Here is a 21,621-nt window from a genome sequence, read left to right on the forward strand (position 1 = left end):
TAATAATAATAATAATAATAACAATAATAATAATAATCACCATCATCATCATAATGTGTTTTTTATTGCAAAAACGAGATGAATAATGTTAAAGACAAAACCAATGTGTTCCAGGTATAGGCTACACCCCTAAATAGTGCCGATATATATATCTGCTTTGTAATAGCTCCGTGGTAACAGCCTTGCTTCTTGTGTAGGCGATTCTAGGTCGTGTACCCCGTAAGGACGTCAGATGTTTATTTCTATATTGATGTGTAATTTAATCAGAGACATCTGGAACTTCTGAAAACATAAGTAGTTTAATACCAAAGACGGATATCTGTTGTCTCCATAGTTTTGATCTAGAGTCACATTTTGTTTCTCTTTGTAATATTTTAACACAATTTGTTTTTATAGATGTAGTGTTAGAGTTTGCATATAGTTCACCATTACTGAAAAGATCGTGAAAAAATGTATAAGAATCCACATTATCTAAATTTCAATGTGAGGTCAGATGTCCGTCTTTGATATTAAACTACTCACATAGTTCTGTTGCACATGTAACTGCGCATATTAAACGTGAAACAACCATTCTCTCTTGTCATTATCAAGGATAACATGGCTGACAGAAGACATAGGCCAGATACGTGTAGGCAAGCTCTTCTTATGATACAGTAGTGGCAGTGGAGTGTTGGAAACATTTACGACAGAAGAAATTCGTGCGCGTGTGTATCATGCTCTGACGAATGCACCCGAAGTCTTCCGAATCGGACATAGAATGTGGAGCCAGGTAATTTTTTTTTTTGTCTAATAGCGTACATCTTGAACTTGATTTTTTATTTTCTCGTTTGCTATAATGTAGTCTATGAGTGATTTATTTCCCCTTTCGCAACGTGTATATTTATGTATTTCTTTTTTCTTGAAGAATGTATTCATTATTTTCAACTTATTATATGTTGTAAACTGCCTCAATTCTTCACCATTGTAATTTATGTGTAGCTCTCCATATGTTCCAACTACTCCTGGTATTGGTAAATTACCAACTCTTGCATTTATATCGCCACATATTATAATATTATCTGATTTATTGATTTTGTTGAGCACCTCTTACAGTTCGTCATAAATAACTTTTTATCACCCTTTCTTCCCTCTTGGGGGGCGTAAACCCCGACAATTTTTTAATACCCTCTATCAATTTGAAATTTGCATGTTATTATTCTCTCATTTATAAAACAGTAACTTATAATGTTATTTTTCCATTTGTTATTCACTAAGATAGCTACGCCACATTGGGCATGTACGCTCTGAGGAACACCACTGTAAGTCATCGTATAGTCTTCTAATTCTTTAGTGCCTTTTAATTTCATTTTAGTTTCTGTAATTATTGCTGTTTCTATATGTTTTCTTTTCAATTCATTATTAAGTTCTTCTTTCTTATTACTGAGGCCTCTGACATTCCAGGTACCAATTTTAAAACTATCCTTTATCCCAAATCGTTTATCCTTAACATACCTTTGTCGTTGTCCAGTATATCCATCCGGCTGATTAATGTGAAGATCACGAGTAATTTGAATTCCCCAAGTAGAGCTACCAACACTACCTTGAGTATTCTGGTGGAAGGGCTGCCTCCTTAGAACCTCCAGAAATATTCGCATGTGTTTTAACCCCACATACAGGGCTGCCTCTTTTATCGAGGTCTTTCTCCACGTTACCCCGGAGAGGGCCTCCACATTTGCCCCCTGGAGGATAGTGCTCCGTCCGCTCCCCAGACCAAGTTGGTCGCCGATGTCTCCCACGCCGCTCTGGAGACCATTGAAGTCTTCGCACGTATCCCTGTGCAGGGGGACTCAATATACCCTGAGACACTGGGTCCTCGACAGAACTTAGCCACCAAAAGGTGCCCACCCCCGCGCCGTGGACGCGTCTGTCGAGAATTATCCAAGTATGTACAGTTATGACAAAATGCCTGCCCTGTACATCATGGACCGGGTTAGTAGCCTTGTATGGTACCAAGGCTAGAGGCAAAAAAATTAGAAAAAAAAATTAAGTAAGTAGGTAAGTAATTAAGTAAATAAATAAATAAATAAATAAATAAATAAATAAATAAGTGAATAAAAATTAATAAATATATATATATATATATATAAATAAATAAGTAAAGGAATAAGTAAATAAAAATAAATAAATAAAAATAAATAAATAAGAAAATAAAAATAAATAAAAATAAATATATAAATAAATAAATCAATAAATAAATAAATAAACAAATAAATAAATGAATAAGTAAGGAATAATTATAAAAATAAATATATACATATAAATATAGAAATAAAGAAATAAAAAATAAATAAGTAAATAAATAAATAAGTAAATAAACAAATAAATAATAAACAAAAAATAAGTAAATAAGTAAATAAGTAAGTAAATCAATAAGTAAGTAAATAAATAAATAAATAAGCAAATAAACAATTAAATTAGAAAATAAATAATTAAATTAGTAAATAAATAAGTAATTAAATAAGTAAGTGAGTAAAAACGAAGTAAGTAAATAAGTATGTAAGTAAATAAGTAAGTACATAAAAAAGTTAGTAAATAAATACGTAATTAAATAAATATATAAGTAAATAAATAAATAAGTAAATAAATAAATAAATAAGTAAATAAATAAATGAATAAATAAAATATATTAAATAAAATAGACAAAAAAATAAATAAGTAAATAAATAAATAATTAAATAACTAAAATGAAATAAATAACTAAATAAGTAAATAAATAAATATATAAATAAATAAGTAAATAAATAAATAAATAACAATTAAATAAATAAATAAGTAACTAAATGAAAAAGAAAATAAATAAATAAATAATCGAATAAACAATAAATAAATAATATAAATTAAATAAAATAAATAAATTAATTAAATAAATAAAGAAATAAATAAGAACATAAATAATCAAATTAAATTAATTAATTTAAATAAATAAATGAATAAATATATAAGTAAGTAAATAAATAAATAAGTAAGTAAATTAGTAAATAAATAAACAAATCAGTAAATAAATAAATAATTAAAAAAACAAATAAGTAAATAAAAAAAGAAATAACTACCTATATAAATAAATAAATAAATTGAATAAATTAAATTCAATAAATAAATTCAATAACTGATTTCAGTAAATAAATATATAAATAAATAAATAAATAAAATAAAATATATTAAATAAATATATATAAGTAAATAAATAAGTATATAAATAAATAAATTAGTAAATAGATAAATAAATATGTAAATAAATAAGAAAGCAAATAAATAAATAAGTAAGTAATCAAATAAATAAATAAATATATATATAAATAAATGAAGAAGTAAATCAAGAATTAAACGAATTAAATTAAATAAATAAATAGAATATATAGACTAAATATGTAAATAAGTACATAATTGAATAAATAGATACATTAAATAAATTAAATGAATAAAATAAAATAAATAAATAAATAAGTAAATAAAAAAGTAAATATATAAAAAATAAATAAATAAGTAAATAAGTATATAAATAAGTAACTAACTAAATAAGTAAATAAGTAACGAAATAACTAAATACGTAAATAAATTAGTACGTAAATAAGTAAATAAATAAATGAGTAAGTAAATAATTAACAAAATAAAACAATACATAAATAAATAAGTAAGTAATTAATAAGTAAATAATAAATAAATAAATAAATAAATAAGGAAGTAACTGAATATGTATGTAAGTAAATAAAAATAAATAAGTAGGAAAATAAATGAATAAGAACATAAATAAATAAATAACTAAATAAGTAAATAAATAAGTAAGTAAAACATAAGTAAGTAAACAAATAAATAAGTCAGTAAATACATAAATAATCAACATATAAATAAGTAAATAAATATGTAAATAAGTAAATAAGGAAATATGTAAGTAAATACATTAGTAAAAACTTAATATATAAATATATAAATAAATAAATAATTAAATAAATATATATGTCAATAAATAAATAAATAATAAAATAACTCAACAAATGTTTAAATAAATAAGTAAATGCATAAGTAAGTAAATAAGTAAATAAATAAATGAATAAATAAATAAATATATATATATATATGAATAAATAAAATAATTAAGTAATTAAATGAATAAGTAAAAAAGTAAGTACATAAATAAATAATTAAAATGTATATATATAAATAAATATGTAAATAAATAAATAAGTCAGTAAATAAATATTTAAGTAAATAAATGAATAATTAAATAAATAATTAAATAAGCAAATAAATCAGTAAATAATTAAGTACATGATTAAATAATTAAATGAATTAATAACTGAGTAAATAAATAAACAATTAAGTTAAAAATAAATAAATAAATAAAGTAAATTTGTAAACAAGTAGTAAATAAGTAATTAAATGAGTAAATAAATAAATAAGTAGAAAACTAAATATATTAATACATAAATAAGTAAATAAATGAATAAGTAAGAAAGTAAGTAGCTAAATGTATAAATAAGTAAATAAATAAATAATTAAGTGAGTAAATAAATAAATAAGTGATTGAGGAAATGAGTAAATAAATAGGTAAATAAATAAATGATCAAATAAATAAATAAGTAAAGAAATAAATAATTTACACAAATAAAATAAAATAAATAAATAAGTAAATATGTCAGTAAATAAATAAATAAGTAATTCAGTAAATAACTAAATAAATAAATAGTTTAAATAAAATAAATAGATTAAGTAGATAATTTAAATAAAAATATAAATAAATAAATAAATAAATTATATAAATTAAATAAATAAATATATAAATAAATGAATAAGTAAATCAGTAAGTAAATAAATAAATAAATTGAGTAAATTAAATTAAATAAGTAAATAATTATGTAAATAAGTAAATAATTGAATTAATGATAAATAAATGACATAAATAAAATTAAATAAATATGTGAAATTAATAAGTTAAATAAATATATAAATAAGTAAGTAAACAAATAAATTAATTAAATAAATTAAATAGATAAATAAATTAGTAAATAAATATTAAAATAAATCCATGAATAAATAGATAAATGAGTAAATAAGTAAATAAATAATTAAGTAAATAAGCAAATAAATAATAAATAATTAAATAATTTAAGAAATAAATTAGATAAATAAATAAATAAATAATTTATTTAATTAATTAATGGAATTAAAATAAATAAATGAATAAATACATAAATAAGAAAAAATAAGTAAATAAATTAAATAAATTAATTAAACAAATTAATTAATTAATTAATTTGAATTAAATATATATATATATACAAGTAAGTAAATAATTAAGTAAATAAGTAATTAAATAAATATACAAGTAAATAATTAGGCAAGTAATTAAATAAATAATTAATTATATAAATCAATAAGTAAATAAATAATTAAGTAAATAAATAAGAAAGTAAATAAATAAATAATCAATAAATGAATAAAATAAATACTGATGAAGGTGTAGCGAGGTATATATATCTAAATTTATAAAATATATTGGGAAAAAGAAGGATAATGATTTCAATGTTAAATCTAGGGTACACACACACACACTCACACGCACGCTCGCACGGACGGACACACACACACACACACAAATTGATATTGCTTTCGCACAAGAACCGAACATTATCAACAATAAGTTTGCAGCGATCCCTAAATTCCTCAAAGTATACTCCTCTGGAGAAGGAAGAAATAGGTAATCTGTATTTGTAAATTCTAAAAGGACGGACGTGCTAGTCATAAATCAATTGTCAGATGAAGACTGCACAGTGATAGAAATAAAAAAACGAATCCCAAAGATGTATGCTGTTTCTGCATATTTCGACATAGAAAAAGATATTAATGGAGACTTAAGAAAAATGGAAAATATAACTATTTACACCACAGGACATAAACTAATAATCACAATTGACTCGAATGCTAGGAGCACGGTGTGGTGTGACAGACTGTCTAACCAACGAGGGAAACGTCTAGAGGAATTTATAAAGGCAAATAATGAAGAGACGACAACTCCAACATTTGAAACAGATAGAGGTAGTAGTCGCATCGATCTCACTATATCAAATTACAATATAGTGCAATTCGTAACAGATTGGAGCTGTGGTTTCTTGGAAAGCTGTTCTGAACACGCGCTAATCTCTTTCAAGGTTGGAAGAGAAAAACAAACCAACAAGCAGATATTCACTGCAAAACGATATATAGTGAAGAATGAAATATATGAAATATTTGAAAACGCCCACTTGCTAATCTAGCCAAAAACATTAAATGTAGAAATAATACAATAGACATGGAAGAGATAGATAAAGAGATCAGCAGCAAGGTAAGCTCCTCACACAGCCCCGAAAAAGAAACTAAACTCATTCATTCGTGCATAGAGGCGGCATGCAATAAAGCATTCTACATATCGTCGGACAAGAAATCTTCAAGGAAAGGCAAAACAGTACCGTGGTGGACTGACCAACTACAACTATTAAGGAAAAAAGTCAACGCACTGAGGAGGAGATATCAGAGGACTACCAACAACACGCAACTCAGGCAAGAGAGAAGAATTGCATACACACAGGGTAAACGACAGTATAAAACACAGCTCCAACATGAAAAATTCAGTTCGTGGAAAAAGTATTGCACTCTCCTGGAAGGGCAAACCCGTGGAATGCGGCTCAAAAATTGGCGAATGGAAGATTAAGGAACCAAACAAGCTTAACAACGCTTAAAAAATCAGACAGAACTTACACCAAAGATATACAAGAAACAATCACACACATGCTTAATTATTTGACACCTGAAGACGACAAGGAGAGCGACAACAAACAGCACCAGCAGATTAGAAGGGAAATAAAGAGTCAATTACAAACACCGGACGACAAAGAATTTACACAGGAAGAAATACTAACAGTTATACAGAAATTTAATCATGCAAAAGCACCGGGGGAAGATGGCATTACTTGTGACATCATATTGTGAGCTTTCACGAAGATCCCTAAATCATTAACTGCAATTTACAATTTGTGCTTGAAACAAGGACATTTCCCAAAGCTGGGAAAAGAAGAGAGTCAAGAAGCCACGAATTTCAGACCTATAAGTCTTCTCAACATTGAAGGAAAAATTTTTAGGACAACTAATGATATACAGAATAAATCACCACATGTACTCAAATAACCTATTAAACTCAAACCAGTATGGATTCACTCCGCAGAAGGATACTGTGGACGCTGCTATGGCCGTTAAAAACTTCATACAGAAAAATCTAAATCAAAAGAAGACCATCATTATAACGAGTCTAGATGTAAAGGGAGTTTTTAATGCTGCATGATGGCCGGGGATACTCCACAATCTAAAAACACTGCAGTGCTCAAGGAATTTGTATAGCCTCGTTACATAGTCCTAACCACAGGCGACAATATGGAAGAAGCTGAAATGTATGCCAACACAGACGTGAAAAAAATTGGAGACTGGTCGGAACAAAATAAAATACAATTCAATGAAGTCAAGTCCAAAGTTCTGCTAGTAACTAGGAAGATTAGAGAACAATTAGTATTTACGTACTTAAACAACAAAACACTGGAACAAGTTCAGGAAATCAAGTATCTTGGGATAATACTGTATTTGACAGTAAATTACTCTTCAATAAACACATCCAATATGTCAGTGACAGATGCATTACACTAATCAATGTACTCGCAAAATCTGCAAACCTTAACTGGGGACTGGGTCATCAAGCCCTCAAAACAATCTATAAAGGGGCTATACTCCCAATGCGCTAGTGTTGCAAGATAGTATCTGGAAACACAAAAATATTACTAAATACAAAAGAGTACAGAGACTCATGAACATATAGATTTCCAAATCCTACAGAACTATTTCTTATGAAGCTTCATGTATAGTAGCCGGACTCACAGCAATAGACATAATAATAGAGGAGAGAATGGAAATCTACAAGACAATGCATAACGAGAGTGAAACACTTTCACAAATTGAGACCGCCCCAGAACTGGAAAACTGGAAGTACCCAGCGGAAAGAGTAAAGAGGCGGAAGAAAATAAAGATAACCCGATAGAAATTTATACAGATGGAAGCAAGATTGATGGAAAAGTCGGTGCTGCTAAGGTCGTCTTTCAAAATGGAAATGTACTTCACAGACTGAAGTTCAAACTGCACAACGAATGTTCAAATAACCAAGCTGAACAAATAGACATTTTGCAATCGCTTCACACACTCCAAGAAAATCCAGAAAACAGAATCACTGAAAGAAGAGCAGTAGTATACACTGACAGCCAAATAACCATATATCTCTTAAAAAACGACCAGAACCGAAATGTAGTAATACACGATATTAAACGAAAATACAAACAGCTTGAAGACGATAGATGGACGATTCACATAATATGGATGAAGGCTCACATAGGGATCTACGGAAATGAACTGGCAGACGAACTCGCTAAGGAGGCAGCAAAACAAGACAATCTACAAATTATATACACGAAGATACCGAGAAAGGAAATAATACACCGCATAAAAGTAGAGAGCACAGAAGAGTGGCAACTGCAATGGAACCAGACAACAAAAGGAGCACAAACCAAGCAGTTCTTTCCAATCACCAATGATAGGTTAAAAACAAACATCAGGCCCACACCAAACTTCACTGCAATAGTCACAGGATACGGCAAAACAAGATCATATCTCCACCGCTTCAAGATAGTAAATTCTCCAATGTGCCCCTGCAACAGAGGGACCCAGACAGTGGATCACAAATGTCATGCTGTTAAAAAAATGAATTAAAAAAAACACATAACACAACCACCCGCCCACTCGCCCACCCAACCAACCGCCCGCCCACCAACCCACCCGCCCGCCCACCAACCCACCCTCCTGCCCATCCACCCACCCACCCGCCCGCCCGCCCAACTACCTACACGCCCACCCACCCACCCTACCGCCCGCCTGCCGACCCACCCACCCAACCACCCGCCCGCCCACCTACCCGCCAGCCCACCCATCCACTCATACACCCGCCCATCCACCCACCCACCCACCCACACAAACACCCACCCAATCATCCACCCAAATCCCCACCTACACACACCCACCCAAACACATACAAACACACCTAACCACCTACTCACCCACTCACCCACCCAGACACCTACCCACCTACCCACCCAACTACCCACATAATGACCCACCCACCCAACCACCCACCCACCAAACCACCCACCCACCAAACTTCCCACCGAGACATCCATCCACCCACACACCCACACACCTACCCACCAACCCACCCACCAACACACCCACCAACCAACCAACCTGCCCACCAACCCACCCGCCCACCCACCTACCTTCCCACACACATTCCTTAATCTTCTGTCATGCTGTACATTGGCTTCATTCCTTGACATACTTTCTTGCTGTACGTTGGCTTCATTCCTTGACCTTCTTTCTTCCTGTACGTTGGCTTCATTCCTTGGCCTTCTTTCTTCCTGTAAGTTGGCTTCATTCCTTGACCTTCTTTCTTCCTGTACGTTGGTTTCATTCCTTGGCCTTCTTTCTTCCTGTACGTTGGCTTCATTCCTAGACCTTTCTTCCTGTACGTTGGCTTCATTCCTTGACCTTCTTTCTTCCTGTACGTTGGCCTCATTCCTTGACCTTCTTTCTTCCTGTACGTTGTTGGCTTCATTCCTTGACCTTCGTTCTTCCTGTATGTTGGCTTCATTCCTTGACCTTCTTTCTTCCTGTACGTTGGCTTCATTCCTTGACCTTCTTTCTTCCTGTACGCTGGCTTCATTCCTTGACCTTCTTTCTTCCTGTACGTTGGCTTCATTCCTTGACCTTCTTTCTTCCTGTACGTTGGCTTCATTCCTTGACCTTCTTTCTTCCTGTACGTTGGCTTCATTCCTTGACCTTCTTTCTTCCTGTACGTTGGCTTCATTCCTTGATCTTCTTTCTTCCTCTACGTTGGCTTCAATCCTTGACCTTCTTTCTTCCTGTACGTTGGCTTCATTCCTTGACTTTCTTTCTTCCTGTGCGTTGGCGTCATTCCTTGTCCTTCTTTCTTCCTGTACGTTGGCTTCATTCCTTGACCACCTTTCTTCCTGTACGTTGGCTTCATTCCTTCCCCTTCTTTCTTCCTGTACGTTGGCTTCATTTCTTGACCTTCTTTCTTCCTGTACGTTGGCTTCATTCCTTGACCTTCTTTCTTCCTGTACGTTGTTGGCTTCATTCCTTGAACTTCGTTCTTCCTGTACGTTGGCTTCATTCCTTGACCTTCTTTCTTTCTGTACGTTGGCTTCATTCCTTGACCTTCTTTCTTCCTGTACGTTGGCTTCATTCCTTGACCTTCTTTCTTCCTGTACGTTGGCTTCATTCCTTGACCTTCTTTCTTCCCGTACGTTGGCTTCATTCCTTGACCTTTCTTCCTGTACGTTGGCTTCATTCTTTGACCTTCTTTCTTCCTGTACGTTGGCTTCATTTCTTGTCCTTCTTTCTTCCTGTACGTTGGCTTCATTCCTTGACCTTCTTTCTTCCTGTACGTTGGCTTCATTCCTTGACCTTCTTTCTTCCTCTACGTTGGCTTCATTCCTTGTCCTTCTTTCTTCCTCTAGGTTGGCTTCATTCCTTGACCTTCTTTCTTCCTTTACCTTGACTTGGGCCATGACATGTCCTTCCCCAGTATCCCCCTCCCGGACATCCGATTGGGGGGATAGTTTACGTCCGGAATTTTTTACCAGGGAAAGACTCATCATGCCATTTTTTTAACTTATATCGTCTTGGGATGTAAAAATGCGGCAGCTTCCCATTGCTGTCCGCACACCACTCTCTCTTTCGCATCTTAAAAGATCCCAGGGGGCCCCAGCGTGGAGGTGAGGAGAGTGGATTTGACTAATTAGGCCCTCCAGACTTCACCGAAATTCACCGCAAGTGTCAAATATCAGTTCCATCAGGGTTTTTGACCCGATCAGAGACCGGGAAATCCCAATTAGCCTTTGCCCCCCCTTTTTGAGTCTAAAGCATTATGAAGGTCATCAATGTGAAAAGACCAACTAAGATCCTTATCGAACATGACACCAAGAAATTTAGTCTACAAGGATGATTTAATATTAATGTTATGTCATTGAAATACTAGATATGTAAAATTAACATTATTACTAAAAGTTAACGTGATGTGTGTCTACATTAATAATTAGAACGACACCATTTTTAATTTCACAAATGCCGTTAATTAATTTTCAGTGTACACACTGTCTACATGCTGTACAGTAACAAAGTGAAGTGATTTTTTTTTTCCATATCTGTATATACTCGTAGTTCTGTGGTTGATACTTTTGTACGCTGTTCGGAACTGCTGTGTTGCCCAAACCCCAAAAGACACAAAACCCTATATGTAAGAACATACTATTTCATCGTCGTTAAAATCTACATATTTTTATACATTCGACCATGCAAGCTATTAAAAAATCGCTTCACACTAATGTCAAGACTTCATGAAAATACAATACTTTAACATGAACATTCCGAAAGCAAAAGCCTGATATTTCTAGAGGTAAATGATCTTAAACCCTCAGTTTCTTACTACTCTAATGCAGACCAGGAATATTGATGGAGTAATAGTTCATGCTAATTCAATTATGTGATCTAAAAACGAAGATGAAAGCTGCAAGGTCTTACCTTGTTGGCGAAACGCTTAATACACCACCATTAATTCCGTTTGGTATCTCATTCCTTTATCTGGTATCCTGCTGTAACCAGATTTTCGGCTGTGTTAGTTGCAGGGTCCCACTCAATGGGCTGCATGAATCATTTAAAGTTCCCTTTCTTTAAAAATTTTCTCTGTCGCAGGAAGGCTACAAGAGATGTCTGTGTAGGCCTACAATAATGCAAGAAACTTAATTGAATTACATGTAGATTCCTGGAATAATTTCGAAATTTCTAAAAGACTTATAAAGCCGCGTAAAATTTGCGGAACACTTGGAATTTAATTTAACATAGCTAATGATAACCGGCGTAGATGGAGTAGGGAAAGGGATTCGTGTGCTGTGGATGCGAGTTTGATTACACTCTGACTGATTGATTATATGTGCACATATTTTCTCTTTCCACACTCTCGGAGGCAGTGCCGAAAATGCAGTACACAGTGCAGCTTTCCACATTCGAATGTGGAAAGATAAAATGAATGCACTTTTTTCAAAATAAATCGATGATGATCTATGAGATTATGTGACCTAAAGTGATCAGACCTAATAGGATTCAATATATTTCAATTTTTGTTAATGCTGAGACTGCTTATAATAATAAAATAGTAACTTTCGAGAAATATCACTTTTATTGACGTCATACAACATTTTGTCCAATATTCTTTTGAGAAGTCGGCCTGGGTAGCGTAGTTAGTATATTGCTGGCCTTCTGTGTTCGAAGTTGCTAGTTCGACCTCGGCCCAGGTCGATGGTATTTAAGTGTGTTTAAATGCGACAGGCTCATGTCAGTAGATTTACTGGCATGTAAAAAAACTTCTGCGGGATAAAATTCCGGCACAGTGGCGACGCTGATATAACCTCGGGAGTTGCAAGCATCGTTAAATAAACCATAATTTAAAAAAATTCTTTTGAGGAGGTTAGCTCCTTATGTAAATGTAATTATTGGGGATCATCAATGTAGTTTTAGGCCTAGTAGATAGACTATTGATCAGATTTTTTGTATTCGACAGATATTGGAGAAAAAATTGAAGTATAAGGGCACAATACACCAGTTAGTCGTAAAGTTCAAAAAGGCATAGTCTATGACTCGTTTGAGAGGGAAGTTTTATATAATATTCTTATTGAATTCGGTATTCCCATGAAACTATTTCGTTAATTAAAATGTGTCTCAGTGAAACGTGCGGTAGGATCCGTATATGCCAATTACTGCCTAAGGAATTTTCAAGTCACTTTGGGATAAAACAAAGAGATGCACTATCAAGTTCTCCTTTTAACTTAGCTCTAGAATATGCCATTAAGACAATCCAGGAAAACACAGAGTGTTCGGAATTGAATGGATTACATCCGCTTCTTATTTATGCGAATGACGTGAGTGTGGTAGGATAAAATTCACGAAGCGTTAGGGAAAACACGAGAATTTTACTTGAAACAAGTAATGAAATTGGAAGTAAATCCCGAAAAGACAGAGTATATGATTATGTCTCCTGACGAGAACATAACACGAAATGAAAATATAACAATTGTAAATGTATCCTTTGAGATGGTGGATAATTTCAAATAACTTCCAGCAACAATAACAAATATAAATGACACTCGAGGAGAAATTAAACGTAGAATATAGGGTAGAGTTGCCGAATTTGGACCGTTGCCTAAATTGGACCGCAGTTGTATTTCCATATATAGAAGTATTTCAAACATTTCAGTTGGCACCACTCCTTGCTGACGCTGCCTAAAGCCTCGTTCACACTTTTCAAGTAACTTGAATTCAAGTCACTTGAAAGACGAACTTGAAAAGTGTGAACTATTTTTCAAGTTGACTTGAAATCAATTGACGGCTTGAATTCAAGTTTCAAGTGAAGTGCATCCCTTTCTACTTTTTACTTGACTTGAAAGGACACTTGAAAAGTGTGAACGTCACTTGATAACTTGAATTCAAGGACAAAAGCGCGGGAATTCAAATTAACAATTGTTTTGAGAGCATTAAATTAACAACTGATTGTTTTTCTGTTCTACTGGGAATGTAAAAAACAATATGAAACAATAGGAAGTGAAATAATGACCAAGTATTTGAGTTTCTGAAGTTGTATAAAATTCACGAAGGCCTGAGGACTATAGAAACTGCAAAGTTTCGTAATAAAAATGCAGAGGAAGCTGCCAAGGAGTACATTGTAGAACTGAACAGCAGAGATTTTAACGTGGACACATGAGATAGCCTATGAAAGGCAATAATAAAAACCATTAAACTGTGGATGGAAAAGAAGTGAGGAAGATAAGAGAGATTAAGAAAAGAAGAGCGTTGCTTGAAGGGATGACATTTATCGCCGAAACTGGCATGGTTCAGTGTGGTTGATAGATTTTTTTTTTTTTTGGAAACTGTAACAGCTTCGAGATAATCATTTACAATTATGGTAAATCAGACTTGCTAATATTTAATTACATTTGCGATAAGAATTATCAAATCTGATTGATGATTTCACTTATTCTATTTGTAATGGTCAATGGTCATATATTTCTCTTACTAAGCTAATTCCTAACCAATACTGAACAACGCGTCTTCCATTTCTTCAATATATTTATCATTTCCCTAGCACGAAGGTTTGCTACTACAGAAATTCCTAATTGCACAACATCCATCGACGCCATTTTATCCTACTTGAAAACAAAATAACTTGAATATGTCTGAACTGAGACTTGAATTCAGGTTACTTGAAATCACGTGATTTCAATTCAAGTTACTTGAAAAGTGTGAACGAGGCTTAAGGCACTCATCTCGAATTTCAGTGAGCTGCAATCATCTTAGCGAATAGGATTGCCGTTAATGTGTGTTGGTGTTTTCTCTTACAATTTTTACGCTACGGATTTTAAGCTTTTATATACAGTTGGAGTAAGTAATAACAATTTCTATACTATACGTCACAAGTATTTTTCATTAGCTACTATCTGCGTGTTTTAAAACTAGATTTTAATTTCATGTGTTTGTTTAGTGTCGTCTGTTTGCATAAGTGAACAAGTTGCATAGGTTGGACCTCTGCGCGTTGCCTGGATTGGACTGGTCCAATTTAGGAAACTGTTAGTATTTTTTTTCAACATGAATATAAAGCATTACATGGTCAACGTTAAGAAAAAGTAGTATATTGGGGGATTCTGTGTCTTTATGTTTCCAAGAAGTCAAAAAGGGGAACCTACCAGAAATGAAATGATGCTTTGAAGATGGCGGTAGCAGCATAAAGAAATGGTGACTGTGGACTCAACGAGTGTGCTCGCATATATAGAGTGCCATAGACTATGCTGATTGCAAAAACGCTTTCCAATGAAGTCCTTCAGAAGGCAAGCAACTTTCAATTGAGATATAGAAAAAATTATTGCGGACCACATTCTCTTGTTTCAAGAAAGGTTTTGTGGGTTGACAATCAAAGATATGCATAAACTTGCTTTTGATGTCGCAGGAAAATATGATGCTCCCTACACTTTTAACAAGGAGAAAAAAATGGCCGGAAAGAAGTGGTTCTGTGCTTCTATGAAGCCAAACTCAAAACTTTATCTCCGTCACCCAGAAAGAGCATAAATGACCCGAGCTAAGGGGTTCAATAGGAAGAGTGTTATCCAGTTTTCCGACCTGCTGAATAAAAAAAACTGTCGATGAGAATGGTATCATAGCAAATACTGTGTTCAATGTTGACGAATGTGGATTTACAGCGGTGCAAAAGAGGCAACAGAAAGTTATAGCTCAGAAAGAGAAACACCAAGTTGGAGCCGTAAGTGGTGAAAGAGGTGTAAACACCACAGTAGTCTGCGTTGTCAATGCGGCGGGGTTCTTTATACTGCCACTGGTAACTTTCAAACGCAAGAGGAAATCATGTCAGCTTTTTATTTTTTATGTCTACGTTTCCTTATTCACATGAGTTTCGTAGCCAAACAGGGATTTTCCAATTTTATGTAACATTTTTGCATTTTTTTTTAACTTTTCTGACTCTTCCTGTAATTTTGAAATAGGTTATGTAACCGAGACAAGCAACTAATATAAAACTAATTCAGTGCAAAGGGAAATATTCTGAGTGTAACAATCAGCTTGAATGCAATAGTGTTTCTGAAATTAATTTATCTTGTTTTTCTTTAATTTTTCATCAAAGTACAGAGAATTGTGTAACTTCTTTCACCAAATGTTAATATCTGATACATTATAACGTAAAATTTGGTGAATTAAAGATATTTATAATAATTACCCTTCTTCTACTTATGTGTTTACTATTACCAATGTATTTTTGCGAGGTCCAAATTGGGACACTATGAGTCCAAATTAGGCAACCGGTTTCCGAATTTGGACCATTTTCATGATTTTGGTTTTACCTTTTTATATTTATTAGGAATTGTGTAATTTAAAATATAACACTATAAGATGAAAGTACATAGAATGTAGAATGTACTAGAACATATTTTGATTTAATTTAATCATTATTAAAGACATGGGATTAAAAAACAAAAAACTGGTCCAATATAGGCAACCTTCTCCTACATTAAAGTCTAGAAACAAATTTTGAGACGGAAAATCAATAAGTTTATGAAGACATACTTTAATTATTTTCTTCTGTAATAAATAAATTGGATTAAAATTGGATTTAAATGAGCTACCCCACCCTATAATTCCATACATAATTACCGATTGAAATAAAGTTAAATATATTGTACGTAATAAACTTATTGACAAGTAATTCCTCAATAAAACAAAATAATATACTATTTTACGTAATTTATTACAAAGGTAATTGATGTGTTGGTTCCATTTTAAATGATTATCGAAAATTATGCCTAAATACTTAACTTCAGAGGACTCTTTAATAATCGGACATTTACACTGTATAAGACAACAATCAGAATTATGTAATTTAATACTTAATATAGATGTAGGAGGTTTGTTACATTTTTCAGATAATGAGAATGGAATAATTATGGTTTTATTTTCGTTGTTAGAAAGATAATTGATGTCAAACCATTTTTTATTAATTTAAGTCCATTATTTGAATTATTATATGCATCATACCAGGTTTTTCCACCAAAAAGTAAAACTGTGTCATCTGCATAAGAATAGTGAACACCATTGCATTATTGTAAGTCAATTTTTAATAAGTCATTAATATATATTAAAAATAGAATAGGGCCTAGAAATGTGCCTTGGGGAACACTTATATTAATAATTAAAGGTTCACTTGAATAATTGTCAATTTTCGTTATTTGAATTCTGTCGTTAAGATAAGATTTTGTTAAGTTTAAAGCATTACCTTTGATTCCTAATAAGTCTAATTTCTCAATTAGGATATCATGTTTCACTGTATCAAATGCTTTTCTTAAGTCCAGGAAAATACCAATACATTTGTTACCTTGATCAAATTCTCTAACATTTTTTTGGTAACTTGATATATTGCATTATTTTACTGAATTTTTTTTCGAAAACCAAATTGATTATCACTTAATATATTATGTTTATCAAGATAATTCATTAATCGAACTGTAATACATTTTTCTAGTAATTTTGAAATACATGAAAGTAATGACATTGGTCTATAATTGTTCATATTTCTTTTGTCTCCTGTTTTAAAAATAGGTTTCACAATTGCATTTTTAAATTTATTTGGGAATTTGCCATTTAGAAAACATAAATTAAAAATATGAGTTAGAGGTTTGGCAATATAATTTATAACCATCTTAAGTATTTTAGCACTTATGTTATCAGGACCGGGTGATACATTATTTTTTAAAGTTTTGGCTATATTGATTATTTCGTCACCTGTTACGGGGTAAAGATACATACAAACATTTACTGAAGTTACATTGCTAAGAAAATTGCTATTTTTTATAGACGATACAATATCCAAGCCAATGTTTGTAAAATACGAGTTAAATTCTGTTACAATATGTATTTTATCACTTAAGATTAAACCATTTCGAGAAACAATCTCATTAAATTGTTCTTTTTTATTTACTTCAATATTTGCCGCTTCTCGCACAGTTTGCCAAAACATTTTAGAATTGTTGCTATATTTTTCTAATTTGATAGAGAAATATTTAGCTTTCGCTCTCTTTATTACGTTAGATAATATGTTACGAAATTTTTTAAATTTGCTTTTTTTTATATAATATTAAATGGTTCTTTTCTTAATTTGCTTGCAAGTTTGCCTCTCGTACGGATTGACTTAACTACACCATTTGTAAACCATGGTTTAATCTTTTTAAACTTACTAGAAACTTTTTGAGTAGTTTTATTTGTGTGTTTTATAATATTCGTATTTAAAATTTGATATAAAATTTCGATACCAATATTGGGATCATTACAACTCATTACAGTATCCCATGTTTCATTACTTATATCTAACAATAGGTCATCATAGTTGACATTACTGTTATATGCATTTCTGGATTCCCCCATACGTGCTACATGCCCTGCCCATCTCAAATGTCTGGATTTAATGTTCCTAATTATGTTAGGCGAAGAATATAATACGTGCAGTTCTGTGTTGTATAACTTTCTCCATTCTCTTGTAACTTCATCCCTCTTAGCCCCAAATATTTTCCTAAGCATCTTATTCTCAAACACCCTTAACCTATGTTGCTCTCTAAAAGTGAGAGTCCAAGTTTTACAACCATGAGAACAACCGGTAATATAACTGTTTTATAAATTCTAACTTTCAGATTTTTTGACAGCAGACTGGATGATAAAAGCTTCTCAACCGAATAATTTCCCATATTTATTCTGTGTTTAATATCCTCCCGAGTGTTATTTATATGTGTTACTGTTGCTCCCAGGTGAAGACTGTACATTAGGATGCATAATTATTAAACCGTAAAGAATCAAGTTACAAATCATGCTGCTCTTGTAAATTCTAGAAGACTGTACATTAGGATGCATAATAAAATTATTAAACTGTAAAGAATCAAGTTCCTAAAGTCGTATAATTTGTAACAATTTTTTGTTAAGTGCATAAGAATTATGTAATATTTAGTTAAAAATTTAAAAACAAAATCTGTACAAAGCAATTATTAGGCTAACAACACATTTTTAGCTTCAGAACACTAGCCAATTAGAGAAATGATACTTCTGAATAGTTCATTCTATACTGGTAGTATTTTTTAATCCTTAAAACTAAAAAAAACCGGTATTTTACTAAGAACTTTAAGTTAATGTAACTCTGAATGAGATTAGAACACATGTTTACCTGACTTTTTTGCTCAGATTGTCTTCGGAAATAAGCTCCGTAAGTGACGGTAAATCATCGTGAATCACCCTATGTTAGTTTTATGGTTTAAACGTCATGTTATTCTGCGTTGCAATAGAGTCATAGTCATTCATGAATTTGTATTAATTGAGAATCTTTTTGATACAAAAAAAAAACAGAAACAAGGGAGTAATATTAATTTATTTTCAGAACCATCCCCTCTTGTGTTTATTATTTGCCCATATACAGTCCCTTCCTTTAAGTTATTAAATTTCAAGATAAATTATTTACACTTTTATGGAATTTTATAGTAAATTTAAGACATTTTTGGTCATTTTTTTTCAGTTATTTCTAAGTCATCAACATCCGTCCCTTTCTTATTACTAGGGCTCGGGTTTCTTTGACGTATCATATTTTACCTGATCTCTTTTTACAAACCTAAGTTACATTAAACACATTTCTAGCACTTCTAAACACGGTTATTATTGGCCGTATAAATGTATATTTTTTTTACCATTTTATCATTGTCATAAATGTCTGTCGTGTTAGCTCTGTGGTAGCGTTTCTGTCACCAGATTAGCCCGTGTCAGAGATGTTCATGTAAAATTTATATCTTGGGACAAGGAGAGTTGGGGGTGCACAACTCTTAATCACTAAATTGTGCACCAGTATGCCTGGGTTAAATCCCAAATATCTCCACAGTGCTTATGAAGAGAAGGCATATGTCACTGTTGATAGTGATTCGTGCGTCTGATGGTGACGTTAAGCCTGGCGGCCCAATTGATGCTATTATTTATTTATTTATTTATTTATTTATTTATTTATTTATTTATTTATTTATTATTTATTTATTTATTTATTTATTATTTATTTATTTATTTATTTAACCTGGTAGAGATAAGGCCATCAGGCCTTCTCTTCCCCTCTAACAGGGGATTACAACTACAATATAAAGAATACAATTATAATTAGAATTAGATTTAATATTGAATTTACAAATACAATAAAACTAAAAGAATTAACAGACTAATAAAAGCTAGACAGTTCATTGTAAAAATTAAAAAGAGAGAATTTTTTTTATTAACTAAGTAAAAATTAAACCTAATCTACGCAGCAAGAAAATGCTTAATAAGTTTGCTTTTGAACGCTACTAAATTCCGACAGTCTCTGATGTCACTGGGTAGGGTATTCCACAAGCGCGAAAGCGAGATAGTGTATGATGATGAATACGATGAAGTCTTATGTGTTGGTATGGCTAGTATGAGGCTATTTTGAGTGCGTGTGAAGAGATTATGATATGACGACAGGTAACTGAAACGGGAGGCAAGGTAGGTAGGTGTAGAGGTGTGAAGGACTTGGAAAAGGAGAACAAGAGAATGAACATTTCTACATTCGTTAAGCCGTAGCCAGTTTAGAGTTTGGAAGGATGGGGTAATGTGGTCAGCGCGACGGACATCGCAGACGAAGCGAACACAAGAATTATGAACACGTTGTAATCTTTGCGACTGGTTGACATTGAGGTCGGTCAGTAGACAATCACAATAATCGAAGTGGGACATTACTAGTGTTTCCACTAGTATTTTCTTGAGTGATAGCGGGAGGAATTTTCGAATGCTGTTTAAGGAATGTAGTATGGAAAGCACTTTTTTGATAATATGGGTTACTTGATAATTCCAGTTTAAATGCGTGTCAAAGTAAACTCCAAGGTTTTTAACACAGGAAGCAAAAGGGATTATTGTGTCGTTTAACGTGACTGGAAGAGCAGGAGTAATGTTGCATAATAGACGTTGGTGTCCCACTAGGATTGCTTGTGATTTTCTTGCATTGAGAGTCAAACCAAACTTTCTGGCCCATGCAGATATGGATTGAAGGTCCTCGTTAAGATTGTGTATTGCGTCATTGAGTGAGTCAGGGGTTGTATGGATATAGATTTGTAAATCGTCTGCGTAAAGGTGATGCTTACAGTGCAGTAGAGTCGAAGGGATGTCATTTACGTAAATAGTGAATAGTCGACAGGAGTAGGGTACAATATGTCGGCATGGGGTTTCCCCTTCTCCCTTCCTCACCCATTCCCTAACGAACACTTACACATACACTCACTCTAGTACACGACTAACTCTTCACAGATACTCAACATGTACAGTGTAACCCGCCGAAGTGGTGTACATATTGAAAATGTGTCACAGTGCTGCAATATGTGGACCCGGAATCACGTAAGTGACATGAGTAGGCATTAGACACACACATCATTGTCATAATTAACCAAAAATGTTAGACAGGCATGTTTTTGATCGTATTAAAATAGTTTTAATAATTCAGGCATCAATCGCAATTGATTTTGTTTTCGTTTGGTTATTTACTTTTGGCCGATCATGTTTTTAACAACCTCACCGATGTTGTTGGTAGGCTTTGTAAATTGTAAGTTAAACTTGCAACACAGTGCGGTAAGTTAATAAATCGAATCAACTTTTATTTATTTACTTAAAAGTAACGAACTATCACTGTCGCACACCGCTATATGCTTTGAGGAAATAACTAAATGTCTTATTACAGTGAAACCTCTCGTTTACGGACATTGAAGGGACGTAAAAATCTGTTCGCATCTGGGAGGTGTCCTTTATTGGGAGGGAGGCTCCCCAATCTAACAGTAAATTTATAATATGTATTATCGTCGCTTAAGAAAC

The sequence above is a fragment of the Periplaneta americana genome, unplaced genomic scaffold (genome assembly GCF_040183065.1).
Source record: "Periplaneta americana isolate PAMFEO1 unplaced genomic scaffold, P.americana_PAMFEO1_priV1 scaffold_22, whole genome shotgun sequence".
NCBI lineage: Eukaryota > Metazoa > Arthropoda > Insecta > Blattodea > Blattidae > Periplaneta > Periplaneta americana.